Source organism: Mustelus asterias, chromosome 12, assembly GCF_964213995.1.
Source record: "Mustelus asterias chromosome 12, sMusAst1.hap1.1, whole genome shotgun sequence".
NCBI classification, from domain to species: domain Eukaryota; kingdom Metazoa; phylum Chordata; class Chondrichthyes; order Carcharhiniformes; family Triakidae; genus Mustelus; species Mustelus asterias.
In genome coordinates this window covers 4236167-4252258 of record NC_135812.1, presented here as the reverse complement: position 1 = coordinate 4252258, position 16092 = coordinate 4236167, and the positions used below count along the sequence as shown (strand labels likewise).

Genomic DNA, 16092 nt, shown 5'->3' with positions numbered 1-16092 from the left:
TCTTTCGTGACCTTGGACAGTACATGCGCACTTTGCAATGGTGGATTGTAATCAAGAAAACATCAAGGAATGGAAACATTTACTGAAATACCCCCCACTTCTCGCCATCATAGTGTCGCCATCATAGTGTCGCCATCATAGTGTCCACATCACTTCCCCAGTGGAGTGACTAATTCAGCACAGATTAAACTTACTGGCCTGTTTGACTCAGTGCCACACCACAAGGAACATTTATCCATTGAGTTGTCAAGGAGGTTCTTGCGTACCACTGAGAGTAAAGTTTATAATGTCTTGGAGTAGACATTAGGCTATACTGTGGGCTAATAGGATACTGATTAGTTTCCACAATGACTCCATAGCAAGTTCCTATTACTAGGATGGACATGAGCAGGAGACTGGGGCAGTGAGGAGAGAGGAGCAGAGCAATTAATAATACCTATGCAAATATAGTCAAAGGAAATCCACATGCGCACTCAAAAATCTTCACAGTAGCATCAAGCTTGAGAAAATTCCAGCATCATTCATAGGCAACACTAGCAAAGAGTGGGTAAGCAATTAAAAGGAACACAACAACCCGCATTCAATTCCAGCCTCGGGTCACTGTCTGTGCAGAGTCTGCACATTTTCCCCGTGTCTGCATGGGTTTCCTGCGGGTGCTCCGGTTTTCTCCCATACTCCAAAGATGTGCTGGTTAGGTTGATTGGCCATGCTAAATTGACCCTAATGTCAGGGGGATTAGCAAGGTAAACATGTGGGGTTATGGGAATAGGGTCTGGGGTTGTGGTCGAGGCTGACTCAATGGGTCAAATGACCTCCTTCTGCACTGTAGGGATTCTATGATTCTATGATAACGCTCAGTTTCTATTTACTTTTAAACTTGCATCAACAAATGAATCTGAATTATCAGGAAAATTTTTCTGAAACTGTAGGCAGCAAGATATTTTTACAAATGATCTGAATGGTCAGAGTGGATGGATTAATTTAATCTTCCGTTTCACAGGTCATGTTGAAACAGAAAATTCTGCTTGCAAACACAAATGAAAAGATTGCACCATCAGGTAAAACCTGAAAGTGAAGAAATTCTAGACAAAGCATCATATCATCTTTTTTCTCCTAAATTCCACTGACATTTGCCAGCTGTGGTTCACTGTGTAGCTTGCTTACCTTAAAGTCAGAAGACTGGGCTCAAGTCAGAAGATTGTGGGATCAAGTCCCACTCCAGAGAGTTGAGTACATAATCGGGGCTGACACTTCAGCACTGAGAGAGTGCTGCACTGTCAGAAATTGAGATGATAAACCAAGGCCCTATCTGCACTCCCAGGTGGACATAAAAGGTCCCACTGTGCTATTTCAAAATAGAAGGGTGGCACAATGGTTAGCACTGTCTCACAGCGCCAGGGATCCGGGTTCAATTCCAGCCTTGGGTGACTGTGTGGAGTTTGAACGTTCTCCTCGTGTCTGTGTGGGTTTCCTCCAGGTGCTCCGGTTTCCACCGACACTCCGAAAATGTGCAGGTTAGGTCGATTGGCCATGCTAAATTGCCCCTTAGTGTCAGGGGGATTGGCGGAGTAAAATATGGGGTTACGAGCCTGGGTGGGATTGTTGTCGGTGCAGGCTTGGGAGGTTGAACAGCCTCAAGTGAATCATGTGGAGGGTGTAGAAGGTCTGCAGAGAGATTTGGACAGGCTGAGTGAGTGGGCGAGGATCTGGCAGATGGAGTATAATGTTAACAAATGCAAGGTTATTCACTTTGGAAGAAATAGTAGCAAATCGGATTATTATCTAAATGGAAATAAATTACAACATGCTACTGTGCAAAGGGACCTGGGGGTCCTTGTGCATGAGACGCAAAAACCCAGTCTGCAGGTGCAACAGGTGATCAAGAAGGCAAATGGGATGTTGGCCTATATCGCAAGGGGGCTAGAATATAAAAGCAGAGATGTCTTGCTGCATCTGTACAGGGCATTGGTGAGGCCGCAGCTCGAATACTGTGTGCAGTATTGGTCCCCTTATTTGCGGAAGGATATATTGGCCTTGGAGGGAGTGCAAAGAAGGTTCACCAGGTTGATACCAGAGATGAGGGGTGTTGATTATGAGGAGAGACTGAGCAGATTGGGTTTGTATTCGTTGGAATTTAGAAGGCTGAGGGGGGATCTTATAGAGACCTATAAGATAATGAAGGGGCTGGATAGGGTAGAGATGGAGAGATTCTTTCCACTTAGAAAGGAAACTAGAACTAGAGGGCACAGCCTCAAAATAAAGGGGGGTCAGTTTAGGACAGAGTTGAGGAGGAACTTCTTCTCTCAGAGGGTGGTGAATCTCTGGAATTCTCCGCCCACTGAAGTGGTGGAGGCTACCTCGTTGAATATGTTTAAATCACGGATAGATGGATTCCTGATCGGTAAGGGAATTAGGGGTTATAGGGATCAGGCGGGTAAGTGGAACTGATCCACTTCAGATCAGCCATGATCTTATTGAATGGCGGGGCAGGCTCGAGGGGCTAGATGGCCTACTCCTGCTCCTATTTCTTATGTTCTTATGTTCTTCTGTACTGTAGGGATTCTATGATTCTATGAGAATTGGAGAATTTACTCCAATGTCCTGGACAGAAATTTATCTTTCAACCAACATGACTAGAACAGATTATCTGATGATAATCATATTCCTATTTGTGGGATTTTGCTGTGTACAATTATCTGATATGATATAAGGGTGACTGCATTTCAGAAGTATTGGTGGTTAAGCATTTTGGGACCTCCTGGGATTGTGAAAGACACCACAGAAGTGCAAGTCTTTTTCATTTCTATTTCATTACAAACTATTAGCATTCATTGACTACCTTCTTATGTTGAAATACTGACAGAACATCTATTATGTTTTGTCCCTCCAGCTATGTTTTCCTCCAAGTCTCTACCCCTCTGATTAGCTATTTAGTATTTTCATGCAATCGCCTTAACAAGCCTTCCTCCTTTGAAAACGTCCTAAGTTTGTGAAATGTGCTAAATAAAAGTATTTTTTTTAAACCTGGCTGGGATCAATGTCTTCTTTTCCTTCAGCTTCTCCCATTTTACTTGAGGCCTCCATAATGCTGACTGATCATCCATCTCCTCCCATTGGTCAGTCATTCCTCTTCCAATCCCTTTGCACTTAAGTCTCTCACCATTGCATCTTTCCATTTGGTCTGAAGCCTTCCTCTTTTTCTATTTGGCCCGGTGGTACAGTGGTTAGCACTGCTGCCTCACAGCGCCAGGGACCCGGGTTCGATTCCCGGCTTGGGTCACTGTGTGTGTGGAGTTTGCATGTTCTCCCCATGTCTGCGTGGGTTTCCTCCGGGTGCTCCGGTTTCCTCCCTGAAAGACGTGCTGGTTAGGTGCATTGACCCCAATAGGGGCCGGAATGTGGCGACTAGGGGAATTTCACAGTAACTTCATTGCAATGTTAATGTAAGCCTTACTTCTAACTTCTAAATAAACTTTATTTATCTCAATCACTCACCTCATCATTTCCTCTCTTTCTCCACAACAAATGACCATTTCATTTCAATCTCTTCTCGGCTGTGATCTATGTGGCCTTTCAAATTTAGTTGTTGCGCAGGGCCCAATCCTTCCAGTGTGCACTCCCTTGAAATATTTTCCCGCAGCTGTGCACACATATTATTTATTACAAAACAAGAGCAGTGCAGTACCTTACAGGTTGCTGAATGACCACACACTCATGCAGCTTCGCAGGAAGATTGGCCGCGATCAAACAGAATGCTGCATCGGTTGGGGGCGGGGGGGCTTCTCCCAGTCTGCTATGCTGCTCTAGCAGCGCAATGGGCTGAGCGACATTAGCAGTTGCCATTTAGCGGGCTCCCCACTGGGCGCCATGGCCTCCACCTGTCTCCGGGGCCAGGGTTTCTGGAATTATCAGCTCCATGCCAGGAATCGGTGCGGGGCTGATTTAAGTATTAGAATTACCATTTGCAGGCAGTGAGCAGTGCCGAGAGAGCAGGGCCAGAGAGAGCGAGGCCTATGGTGGGGGGAGACCGGTAGGGGTGGGGGGACCCGCTGCCACTCTGCAGTCGGGATCAGTGGCAGAGGTCTTGTCAGGTCTGAGCAATGTTGGTTAATGCTTGGTAACAGATGGGCCAACCATGTGCTTTCTGGCGCACAGATCATGCGGCCCAGGAAGATGAAGTGAAAGAAAGATTCAACACTCCCAAGGAGGTTTTAAAAACTAACTATCAAGTTCAACAAGGATGTAGATTCAGAGAATAGAAATTCCATTGTGTTAAATAAGGAAGACGTTTCCAAGCAGAAAAGTTTATATGCTGTACCTGATAAGTATAACCAGGTTTTGTTAACTTAGCGTTCATCTTCTGTGCCAAAATGCAATATGTGTAAGTACTCTCCAGGAATAATGCAGCCAAAGCTCCGAAGAATCAGAAGTGGCTCATTTCCAGAATTCATAAAAAACATAAAAATGGGAAGAAAAGACCATTTAAAAGACCGGGACGGCACGTGGTTAGCACTGCTGCTTCACAACGCCTGGACCCAGGTTTGATTCCCAGCTTGGGGCACTGTCTGTGCAGAGTCTGCACGTTCTCCCCGTGTCTGCGTGGGTTTCCTTCAGGTGCTCCGGTTTCCTCCCACAGTCTGAGAGACATGTTGGTTAGGGTGCACTGACCCGAACAGGCGGCGGAGTGTGGCGACTAGGGGAATTTCACAGTAACTTCATTGCAGTGCTAATGTAAGCCTTACTTGTGACTAATAAATAACCTTTAAACGTTAATCTCTCCCAAAACATACCTGCATTTTTACGCACAGCAAAGATCAATTTATTCCACAATGACAAATAAATCGAGTCAAACTGCAACTCGTAACCCACAGGAGTGTGAACAATGTGTTCAGAAACAGAAGATCAAAGGGTGTGTGAAAAACTTCTGCTCTCCATCATTGTTGGCAGGCAGGCCAGGAAGAAACTTTTGTTGACTTTGGGCACAAATACAGGCGAGATCCAAAAATATACCTTTTGGTTAAAGTCTGATTCTCAAAGATTTGAATTCATAATTCTAAATCAGTTTGCCCTGAGATCAGATTTTTACTCAGCAAGAACATGGCTCTTTAAAGTAGGGCACAATAAAGTGATAATTCAAAGTTCATCAAATGTGAGATAATCTTCTCAAGACCAGTGCTGAATCTTGACTCACGATATGTTCTAATATAATGGACAGCCTAGCTAATGAAAATACTGTTCACAGATCAGAACTAGGGTTTTCCATGTAGGCTTCTGAACCCCCACCATGAGGCCAAAATAAGGGTCAGAAACCTGTGCTGTGTGGGAAACAGTCTTCATAATTTTCTTTGGGGCAACCAATTAATGGCCAGAGGGCCATGTGTCAGGCCTTTTAGAGGCCTTCCAGCATGAAAGGAGCAGCACTTCAAGATGGAGGTGTGCTCTCCCCAGTTTTGTAAAACAAATTGAAAAATTGCTTTTGTGTGTGCGTGTGTGTGTTGGGTGGAGGGCATGGAGTGAGGTAATGATGGAAGTCCTTCTACATGGAGGCCTTCAGCTGCTGCAAAATCAGACAGGCAGCCCCCTCACCCCAGCCCCAGTGTGTTACCAGGAGGCCGTTTCGAGGCAAACAAATTAGTCCTTGCCATTTTCAGGGAACTGGAAGCTGCCTGGAAAATCCGAGTCGACCACCTTTAATTGGCCTTAAATGGTTTTTAATGAGCCATGTCAGCTACTCAACTCACATTATGTGGGTTTGTAGCCTTGCCACCACCCAACCTCCCCCCCCCCCCCCCCCTCCCCAAAAACCACCTTGGCCAACATGGCCTGGAGAGGTTATGGAGCCAGGGAACCAGAACATCAGCCAGAGGAGCTATTTTAGATCTCTCCCAGCTCAGCTCCCTGTTCCAACGGGACCGGAAAAATCCTGCCCCAAGCCTCATGAAAGACAAATAGCAGAGGTGTCCTGAAAGATACACCAGTAGGTGCAATACTCCAGGTGCAAAGATTTTTTGATTTGATTTGATTTATTATTGTCACATGTATTAACATACAGTGAAAAGTATTGTTTCTTGCGCACTATGCAGACAAAGCATACCGTTCATAGAGAAGGAAACAAGAGAGTGCAGAATATAGTGTTACAGTCATAGCTAGGGTGTAGGGAAAGATCAACTTAATGCAAGGCAAGTCCATTCAAAAGTCTGATGTCGGTTGGTACGTGACCTCAGATTTTTGTATTTTTTTCCCGTCAGAAGAAGGGGGAAGTGTAGACAGAGTCAATGGATGGGAGGCTGGTTTGCGTGATGGATTGGGCTACATTCACAACCTTTTGTAGTTCCTTGCAGTCTTGGGCCGAGCAGGAGCCATACCAAGCTGTGATACAACCAGAAAGAATGCTTTCTGTGGTGCATCTGGCGAGAGTTGTAGCTGACGTGCCAAATTTCCTTAGTCTTCTGAGAAAGTAGAGGCGTTGGTGTTCAAAAGATCAAAGGTCAAAAGTAAACTGAGTTTGACCATTGCCTGCTGCACCAACAGATTTTCCCTGCAAACTTTGTATGTTGATGGCAAAGTGCCTAACACCTGGGAATTATTCTTAAAAATAAAGTCTTGCAATTTATCATATAAATTTGTCATCACTCTGAGCTTGTTCTCGAAATGTTGCGGCTTGTCCACAGCATTATGCTTATAATGCATTACACTGAAAACTTTAAAGGATCAGTAGTAAAAGCTACAAGTGTTTTGGTCCAATTGTGAAATGGTTATCACTGACATGGCCTGATGGAAAAGAGTATTCCATGACGAAAGACCTGATTCCTTTCAATCAAGATCAATCTTCCTTGTTCCTAAATTTGACAATATGCATTCCGTTTCTTTCAAAGGATCTAAGTTTCGCCTTCATAGACAATTAGGCCAAAAACACCAACAGGAAAATCTAAACAAGTCTGCTAATGGGATAGAACCAAAAAGGGTACTTCAGAATTAGGATTCTTCCTATTTCTCTAACATGCAAACTTAGTTACAAACTAACTTACTGACAAATCAATAGTTTCTTTCATCTCAAGTTAATTTATTTATGTTTAGAGATGGAGCAACACGCTAGTTTTTTTTTAGTATTCATTCACAGGGTGTGTGCATCATCAGCTAGGCATTTATTGCCCTCCCCTATTTGCCCTTGAGGTGGTGGTGGTGAGCTTCCTCCTTGAGCAGTCGCACTCCATGTGGTGCAGCACAGGTAAACCCACGGTGCTGTTAGGAAGAAAGTTCCAGGATATTGACCCAGGGACAGTGAAGCAACAGCGATATAGTTTCAAGTCAGGATGGTAAGCGGCTTGGAGATGAGCTTGCAGGTGGTGGTGTTCTCATACATCTGCTGCCCTTATCCTTCTCGGTGGTAGAGGTTACAGATTTGGAAGTTTCTGTTGAGGGAGCCTTGTTGAGTGGCTGCAGTGCATCTTCTAGATGGCACGTCCTTCTTTATCTGTTGGTGATGGAGGGGAGTTCTGAAGTGGTGGATGGGGTGCCAATCAAGCAAGCTCCTGAATGGTGATGAGCTTCTTGAGTGTTGTTGGAGCTGCGCTTATCCAGACAAGTGGAGAGTATTCCATCACATTCCTGACTTGTGCATTATAGATGGTGAACAGACATTGGGGAGTCTGGAGGTGAGTTACTCTCCAAAGAATTCCCAGCCTCTGATCTGCTCCTGTAGGTCCAGTATTTATATGGCTGGTCCAGAACAGCTTCTGGTCAATGGTTATTCTCAGGATGTTGATGGTGGGAGATTTCAGTGATGGTAATGACAATGATTGTCAGGGGGCAATGGTTAGATTCTCTCTTGTTGGAGATAGTCATTTCTTCCACTTGTATGGCACAAGTGTTCTTTTTAAACACTTGTCAGCCCAAGCCTAAATATTGCCCAGATCTTGCTGTATATGGACATGGAATGCTTCAGTATCTGAACATTGTGCAATCATCAGCAAACATCCCCACTTCTGACTTTTCGATGGAGGGAAGGTCATTGATGAAGCAGCTGAAGGTGGTTTGGTTAGGGCACTGCCCTGAGGAACTCCTATAGCGATGTCCTGGAACTGAGATGATTGACTTCCAGCAACTACAAGCATCTTTCTTTGTGCGAGGTATGACTCCAACCAGTGGATAGTCCCCCGCCACCCTCCACCTATTCCCGTTGACTTCAGTTTTGCAAGGCCTCCTTGAAGGACGCTTGGGCAAATGCTGCCTTGATGTCAAAGGCAATCTCTCTCTTGAGTTCAGCTCTTTTGTCTATGTTTGAACCAAGGCTGTAACGAGGTCAGGAGCCGAGTGGCCCTGGTGGAATCCAAACTGAGCATCAATGAGCAGGTTATTGCTCAATGCTGTTTGATAATACCATTGACAACAATTTCCATTGCTCTGCTGGTGATCTAGAGTAGATTGACGGAGTGGTAATGGTTTGCATTGCATTTGCCTTGCATTTTATATAAGAAGTCTCACAACACCAGGTTAAAGTCCAACAGGTTTATTTGGTAGCAAATACCATAAGCTTTCGGAGCGCTGCCCCTTCGTCAGATGGAGTGAAAATCTGTTCTCCAACAGTGCACAGAGACACAGAAATCAAGTTACAGAATACTAATTAGAATGCAAATCTCTACAGCCAGCCAGGTCTTAAAGGTACAGATAATGTGGGTGGAGGGAACATTAAACACAGGTTAAAGAGATGTGTATTGTCTCCAGACAGACAGCTAGTAAGATTCTGCAAGATCAGGGGGAGAGCTGTGGGGGTTACTGATAATGTGACATAAATCCAACATCCCGGTTTAGGCCGTCCTCATGTGTGCGGAACTTGGCTATCAGTTTCTGCTCAGCGACTCTGCGCTGTCGTGTGTCGTGAAGGCCGCCTTGGAGAACGCTTACCTGAAGATCCAAGGCTGAATGCCCATGACTGCTGAAGTGCTCCCCCACAGGAAGAGAACAGTCTTGCCTGGTGATTGTCGAGCGGTGTTCATTCATCCGTTATCGTAGCGTCTGCATGGTTTCCCCAATGTACCATGCCTCGGGACATCCTTTCCTGCAGCGTATCAGGTAGACAACGTTGGCCGAGTTGCAAGAGTATGTACCGTGTACCTGGTAGATGGTGTTCTCACGTGAGATGATGGCATCCGTGTCGATGATCCGGCACGTCTTGCAGAGGTTGCTGTGGCAGGGTGGTGTGGTGTCATGGTCACTGTTCTCCTGAAGGCTGGGTAGTTTGCTGCGGACAATGGTCTGTTTGAGGTTGTGTGGTTGTTTGAAGGCAAGAAGTGGGGGTGTGGGGATGGCCTTGGCGAGATGTTCGTCTTCATCAATGACATGTTGAAGGCTCCGGAGGAGATGCCGTAGCTTCTCCGCTCCGGGGAAGTACTGGACGACGAAGGGTACTCTGTCCACTGTGTCCCGTGTTTGTCTTCTGAGGAGGTCGGAACTGTTGATCGATGAGTCGAGCGCCATATCCTGTTCTTATGAGGGCATCTTTCAGCGTCTGGAGGTGTCTGTTGCGATCCTCCTCATCCGAGCAGATCCTGTGTATTCGGAGGGCTTGTCCGTAGGGGATGGCTTCTTTTACGTTTTATGTACAGGACATTCCTGGGCAGTTTTCCAGATTGCCGTGTAGATGCCAGTGTTGTAGCTGCATTGGAAAAGCTTAGCTAGGGGCATAACTAGGTCAGGAATGTTGTCAGGGCTATCAGCCATTTCTTGATATCATGTGGAGCACATCAAATTGACTGAACGCTGGCACCTGTGATGTTGGGGACCAGTGGAGGAGGCGAGGATGGATCATCCACTTGGCACTTCTGGCTGAAAATGATTGGAAATGCTTCAGCCTTCTCTGTTGCACTAATGTGTTGGGCTCCCCCATCATTGAAGATGGGGATACTCGTGTGGCCTCCTCCTCCTGTTAGTTGTTTCAATGTCCACCACCATTTACAACTGGATACGGCAGAACTGCAGAGCTTTCATCTGATCCATTGGTTGCGGGATCACTTAGTTCCATGTATCACTTGCTGCTTCCGCTGTTTGACATGCAGGTAGTTCTGTGTTGTAGTTTCACCAGGTTGACACCTCATTATTAGGTGTGCCCTAGTGTTGCTCCTGGCATGCCCTCCTGTATTCTGCATTGAACCAGGGTTGCTCTTCAAGCTTGATAGTAATGACAAAGTGGATGATAAGCCGGGCCATGAGATTACAAATTGTGGTTGAGTACAGTTGTGCTGCTGCTGATGGTCCACAGCATCTCACGAATGCCCAGTTTTGAGTTGCTAGATATGTTTGAAATCTATCCCATTTAGCACAGTGCTACACACACAATAGAGCGCATCCTCAATTTGAAGGTGGGACTTTGTCTCCACAAGGACTGAGCGGTGCCTGCTCCTACCAATAATGTAAGAGGACAAGGTCAAGTGGGTTTTTTTCCTCTTATTGGTTCCCTCACCACCTGCCGCAGACCCAGTCTAGCAGAATGCAGGCAGCTCAGTCAGTGGTGGTGCTACTGAGTCAGTCTTGGTAACAGACTTTGAAATTTCCCACACAGAGTACATTCTGTGCCTGAGCTAACCTTAGTGCTTGTTCCAATGGGTGTTCAACATGGAAGAGTACTGATTCATTAGCTGAGAGGAGGCAGTAGGTCATAATCAGTCGGAGGTTTCCTTTCCCACGTTTGACCTGATGTGAAGACACTTCATGGGATTTGGAGTCAATGTTGAGAACTCCTAGAATACCCTCTTTTGACTGTATAGCACCGTGGTACCACCTCTGGTGAGTCTGTCCTGCCGATGGGACAGGACATGTCCAGTAATGGTAATGGTGGCAGCTGGGACATTATCTGTAAGGTGTGATTCTGTGAGCATGACCACGTCAGGCTGTTGTTTGATGAGTCTGTGTGATAGCCCTTCAAATTTTGGCACAAGCCCCCACATGGACTTTGCAGCATCCACAGGGCTGGGTTTGACATTGTCATTTCCGGTTCTGAGGTTGACGCCGGTTGGTCTATCTAGTTTAATTCCTTTTGTGGTTTGATACAACTGAGTGTCTTGCTAGGCCATTTCAGAGGACATTTAAGAGTTAACCATATTGCTTTGGGTCTGGAGTCATATGTAGGCCAGACCAGATAAAGACGGCAGATTTTGTTCCCTAAAGTGCGTAATAATTAATGGCTAGCGCTACTCAGTCTAGTTTTGAATTTCAGATTTAATTAATTAATTTAAATTCCACCACCTGCCATGGTGGGATTTGAACCTGTGTCCCCAGAGCCCAGACCTCTGGATAATGTCACCATTACCACCGTGCTACTGCCTCCCATTTACATAGTTGAACTAACTGTCATTCTTGGGATGGTTTTCAAATTTGTCGATGCTTTTTTTCTCCTTCATTTGTGAACAAGTAGTTCCCTCTAAAAATATCCAAAGGAGTTCATGCAAAGATCCTCAGAAAAATTGGAGATGTACAGTTAGGCATAGCTAAGATCCACCTGGACAGCAAAGGCTATTCCCACCTCTAAACCAGCATGGCTTTATAAGTGAAGCATTTTCCCAGCTACTAAAAATTTTGTTCACAAAATATTTAGGCAAAAGATTGACTCTGAGCTACTTTTTCATGGATACGTTTTACTGGTGCACCTGAAATGCATCATCCGTAACTGCCCTTGAAACATACCTTCCCACCCAACTTCCTTTCTCAATGGGTAGAGACTTCTTTCCCTGCCCAGTTCCCTGTTCTCACAATATCACTGACAGAAAGAGCAGAAACCATTTCCTTGCGTCACTGCAAGGATGCTACCATTTGGTCACCCCAGCTGAGGCTATTGGAAATTGGCTCAACTTCTTTCGAATAGAGTCCAAGGTAGACCACAGAGCAGATGGGATAAAAGTTGGGATACAAGAGAAGTGTTTCAATGAAACGGACTAGCCAAGGAATTAATTATTAGAGAATTAAAAATGAATTAAAACCAGCTGGAGCTCCAGTGCCTTGCACTGCACAATAGTTAGATGTGGTTCCACATTCCAAATTCCCAGAGGGCGAGTTCCAAATTTAAAGGTATCCCTTGCAGACCCCACTATGCGGATACCAATGTTTCCTCTCATTTTTTTCTGGAGGGCACGGGTGGTTTACTTAAGTGCATGGCCTTCAAAATTTTTTGTGGTAATTAAAGGGGCCGACTTATACAAAGCTTGCGCAAAGACTTTGCTCTGTGGCTGTACAACTTACAGGGAACTTTGATAGATGATGATATTTTTGAAAGAAAATGGAGTGGGAACGCCAAAGCAAAAACAGGAAAAAAGAGCAAAAGAGAAACATTTAGGACAACACTGTAAAGGAAAAGATGCAACTTCTCTCTCAGAGAACTGCAACTGCCACAGGGATATCCAGGGAAAAAAAAGTTTAAAATTATATCGGATGAAAATAAAACAAAACACAAAAACATCAGAATTCCCAAAGAATTGCATGAATGATATCACAAAGATATCATTACTTTTAAACTTCAAACTCATGCTCAAAAGAGATCAAATGCCGCAGTTGTTTGGGATAATTGTAGATTTCTGCTGAAGTAATTCAGTACTTCACTGAGTTCATACGGTACAAATGGATAAAGGGAGAGGCGGAAACAACTCTTCAAGAGCTTTCTGGCAATAACGTCATCTCACAGATCTTTTCTCACACCTCAGAGAACACATCAGGAAATGCTCAAGGCAAAGCAATTAGTATCTAAAAGAGTCAGATGGATCTCACCCAAAAACCTAACCTTCCGCTAAGGTCCCACCAAAAGGGAGGGACCAGACTTTTCCCTCAGATGCTGAACAATCGGCAGTGCATTTCCAGCATTTTTCTTGGTTTTAATTTCAGATGGCCTGTGCTTCTGGGGTTTTTCCATCACATTCAAGAACATTCTATCTGAAGAGAAAAACATGGCCGGAACATCTTGCGTACAGAGATTTTAGTGATATAAATGGATACAGCACATGGGGCAAAATGTGTCCTTAAGGCAAATTCATTTTCAGCAGATTCATTCACAAATGAAACAGACTGCACGGTAAATGCTCTGGAGGGTACAGTTCAGTCCAGAGCACTCTGGGGAGTAAATGATAATGAAAAAAACATCCCAAGTCACTTAGACCAAAAGAGAAAAAGCAAACAAAAGAAAGGTTTTTGATTTGTATAGCACCTCCTCAGGTCTACAGGACATCCCAAGTGTTTCTACAAACAGCAGATTCAATTAGAATGACAAGCCCAGCAACCAATTTGCATAAATTAAGGTCCTCCCATCAGTAACTGAATAATTAACCAAATACCTCGTCTTGGAAATGATGGTTACAGAGAAACATAGAAGCTAAAAGCAGGAACAGGCCAACAACAATCCCACCCTGGCCCTATCCCCGTAACCCCACACATTCACCCTACTCATCCCCCTATCACTAAGTGGCAATTTAGCTTGGCCAGTCAACCTAACCCACACGTTTTTGGACTGTGGGAGGAAACCGGAGCACCTGGAGGAAACCCACGCAGACACAGGGAGAACGTGCAAACTCCACACAGTCATCCAAGGCTGGGTTCCGATCACCTTGTGTTGCTGCGACGCAATGGGGAGTATTCTCACCTCCCAGTTGGAAGGCTGTAGGATTAAGTTCTACTCAAGGGACCTGAACACCAAATCCAGGTGCATACTCCCAGTGCCGCGCTGTTGGAGGTGCCGTGTTGCAGGCGAGATGTTACACTTGGACCAGTCTGCCCTCTCTGGTGGATGTAAAAAATCGTTTCAAAAATACTTCAGTGCCTGTGAGGTGCTTTGGAACATTCCGAGGATATGAAAGGGGACTGATTAAGAAACTGCAGACTCTCCAATGCCAGCTTTTAAAGCCCATGCAGCCTGCAGTTGGATATGTATTTGTGCAGGGTTTAACAGAAACATAACATAAAAGATAGGAGCAGGAGGAGGCCATTTGGCCCTTCGAGCCTGCTCCGTTATTCAATACAATCATGGCTGATCGTCCAACTCAATACCCTAATCCTGCTTTCTCCCCATAACCTTTGATCCCATTCACCCCAGATGCTATATCTAGCTGCCTCTTGAATGTATTCAATGTTTTGGCATCAACTACTTCCTGTGGTTCATAGAATCATAGAATCCTACAGTCAGTGCCGGATTTAGGCATAAGCTAAACAAGCTACAGCTTAGGGCCTCACAATCCGCAGGGGCCTCACAAAATTTCAGAAGGTTTACAATGAAGAGAACATTTAAGAGCCGATACCAGAAAAGAAAGAGCAACTCAAAAAATTACCAAAATTACCAAAATCTATGAGAGAGATCAAGCCAGCCAAATGATAAATATGTAATCAGTAAATGCATTCATTTGAAAATAATTTGTATTTTTCACTTTAAATACCTTGCTATTAAATAATTAAAAGGCATAATTATGTTTTCAATTTTTTTGTGGCGACCCAAGGTCCTGTTTTGGTACGCACCTTTGTGAGACCTTTTGGTGTAACTTTTTAACAATTGGCCTCCAAGCTTTATATAGCTTAGGGCCTCACCAAGTCTAAATCCGGCACTGCCTACAGTGCAGAAGGAGGCCATTCGGCCCATCGAGTCTGCACCAACCACAATCCCACCCAGGCCCTATCCCCTTAACCCCATGCATTTATCCTAGCTAGTCCCCTGACACCAAGGGCCTATTTAGCATGGCCAAACCACCTAACCCGCACATCTTTGGATAGGGTAGTTGATAGGCTAGTTGTTACCAAGACATCAGGAGAACTGTTACGGACAATGTCACCAAATCTTTTATTTGGGCTGACAGACTGGGCCTTGCTTTAAATCCACAACCAAAACATGGCACCTCAGATAACTAAACTGGTATTTACGCTCCCCACAAGCCTCTTCCCAACCCTTTTCATCCCAGCCTATCAGCATATCCTTCTGTTCCAAAACAGACATGCAAATTGGTGTTCGAGATAAGCAGATTGAGGAGGTGAACACGTGACTAAGGAAGTGGTGTAAAAAAAAGGATTCCAGCTCATGGAACACAGGGACCAGTACTGGGACAGAAAAAAACCGTACCACCGGGGCAGACTTCATTTAAACTGGGATAGGATCTAAGCAAATAGGATAAGTAGGATGGTCACAAGGACTTTACCTCACGATTGGGAGGAGAGCAGAGGTAGGAAAAGTAATACAAGTAAAAGGGAAAGACAGTAAAAGTTGGGAATTGCGTTTTAGGTATTACAGGTAAATGGAAAAACGGGATTTTCTAGCCACACTCCCCCCCCCCCCCGCCTCCACGATTTCTGTGGCAGCTGGAACGGGAAAATTCCGCCCATAAAGCTTATACCTGGGCCTGAATTTAACAACTAACAAGATTTCCAACCCTGACACCAGAAAGGTCAGTGGGGTGATGTCAGTGGCCCTTCAGCTATTGAATGCTCCCAGGCATATTAATTAGCTGCAGGCGCGTCTTGCAGGCCTCAGAGAGCTGTCAGCCAATCTAATTGACCAAGAGCTCCACAGTACTGGTAGTGCCACTTTGACCTTGATGGAGAGGCCGGGTGGGGGGGCCTTTCCTGCTTGAGAGCCAAGCAGGTTAACCTGCCAACATTCTCCCCTATTCCTGGCCTCCACCTGCTAGTGTCAAAGTTGAGGTCAGCAGGAAGTGCCCATCATGACCCTCACACGGCCATTAATAGGCCACTAAGGACCCCAATTGGCATAAGGGTGGGCACTCCTGAACTTGTCCACTCTATTCAATTGCGGACAGGTCAGAAGCAGCAAGTAGGCCACCCTGGGAATCTGAAATAAAAATAGAAAATGCTGGATAAACTCAGCAGGTCTGGCAGCATCTGTGGAAAGAAACAGAGTTAACATTTCGGATCTAAATGATTTTTCTACAGAACTACACATCTCTGCCACCCTAACTCACCTTCCTCCTTTAAGACTCACCTTAAAGTCTACCTCTTTGCCCAAGCTTTCATCTAGCCTAATATCTCCTTAAATAACTCATTATCATACTTTGTTTTAAAATGCTCTTGTTAAGTACTTTGGGACACTCTTATGTTATATATAACCTGCAGTTATTC

General features: G+C 45.0%; 2 protein-coding genes across 7 annotated transcripts in view; both read right to left on the bottom strand.

The window, feature by feature from the left end:
- eral1 (Era-like 12S mitochondrial rRNA chaperone 1) overlaps positions 1-16092 on the bottom strand; it is a 682619-nt gene that overhangs the window by 340474 nt on the left and 326053 nt on the right. The window lies entirely within an intron of this gene.
- The window catches only part of bcas3 (BCAS3 microtubule associated cell migration factor), a 915564-nt gene that overhangs the window by 869853 nt on the left and 29619 nt on the right, over positions 1-16092 (bottom strand). The gene's annotated exons all lie outside the window — the stretch shown is intronic.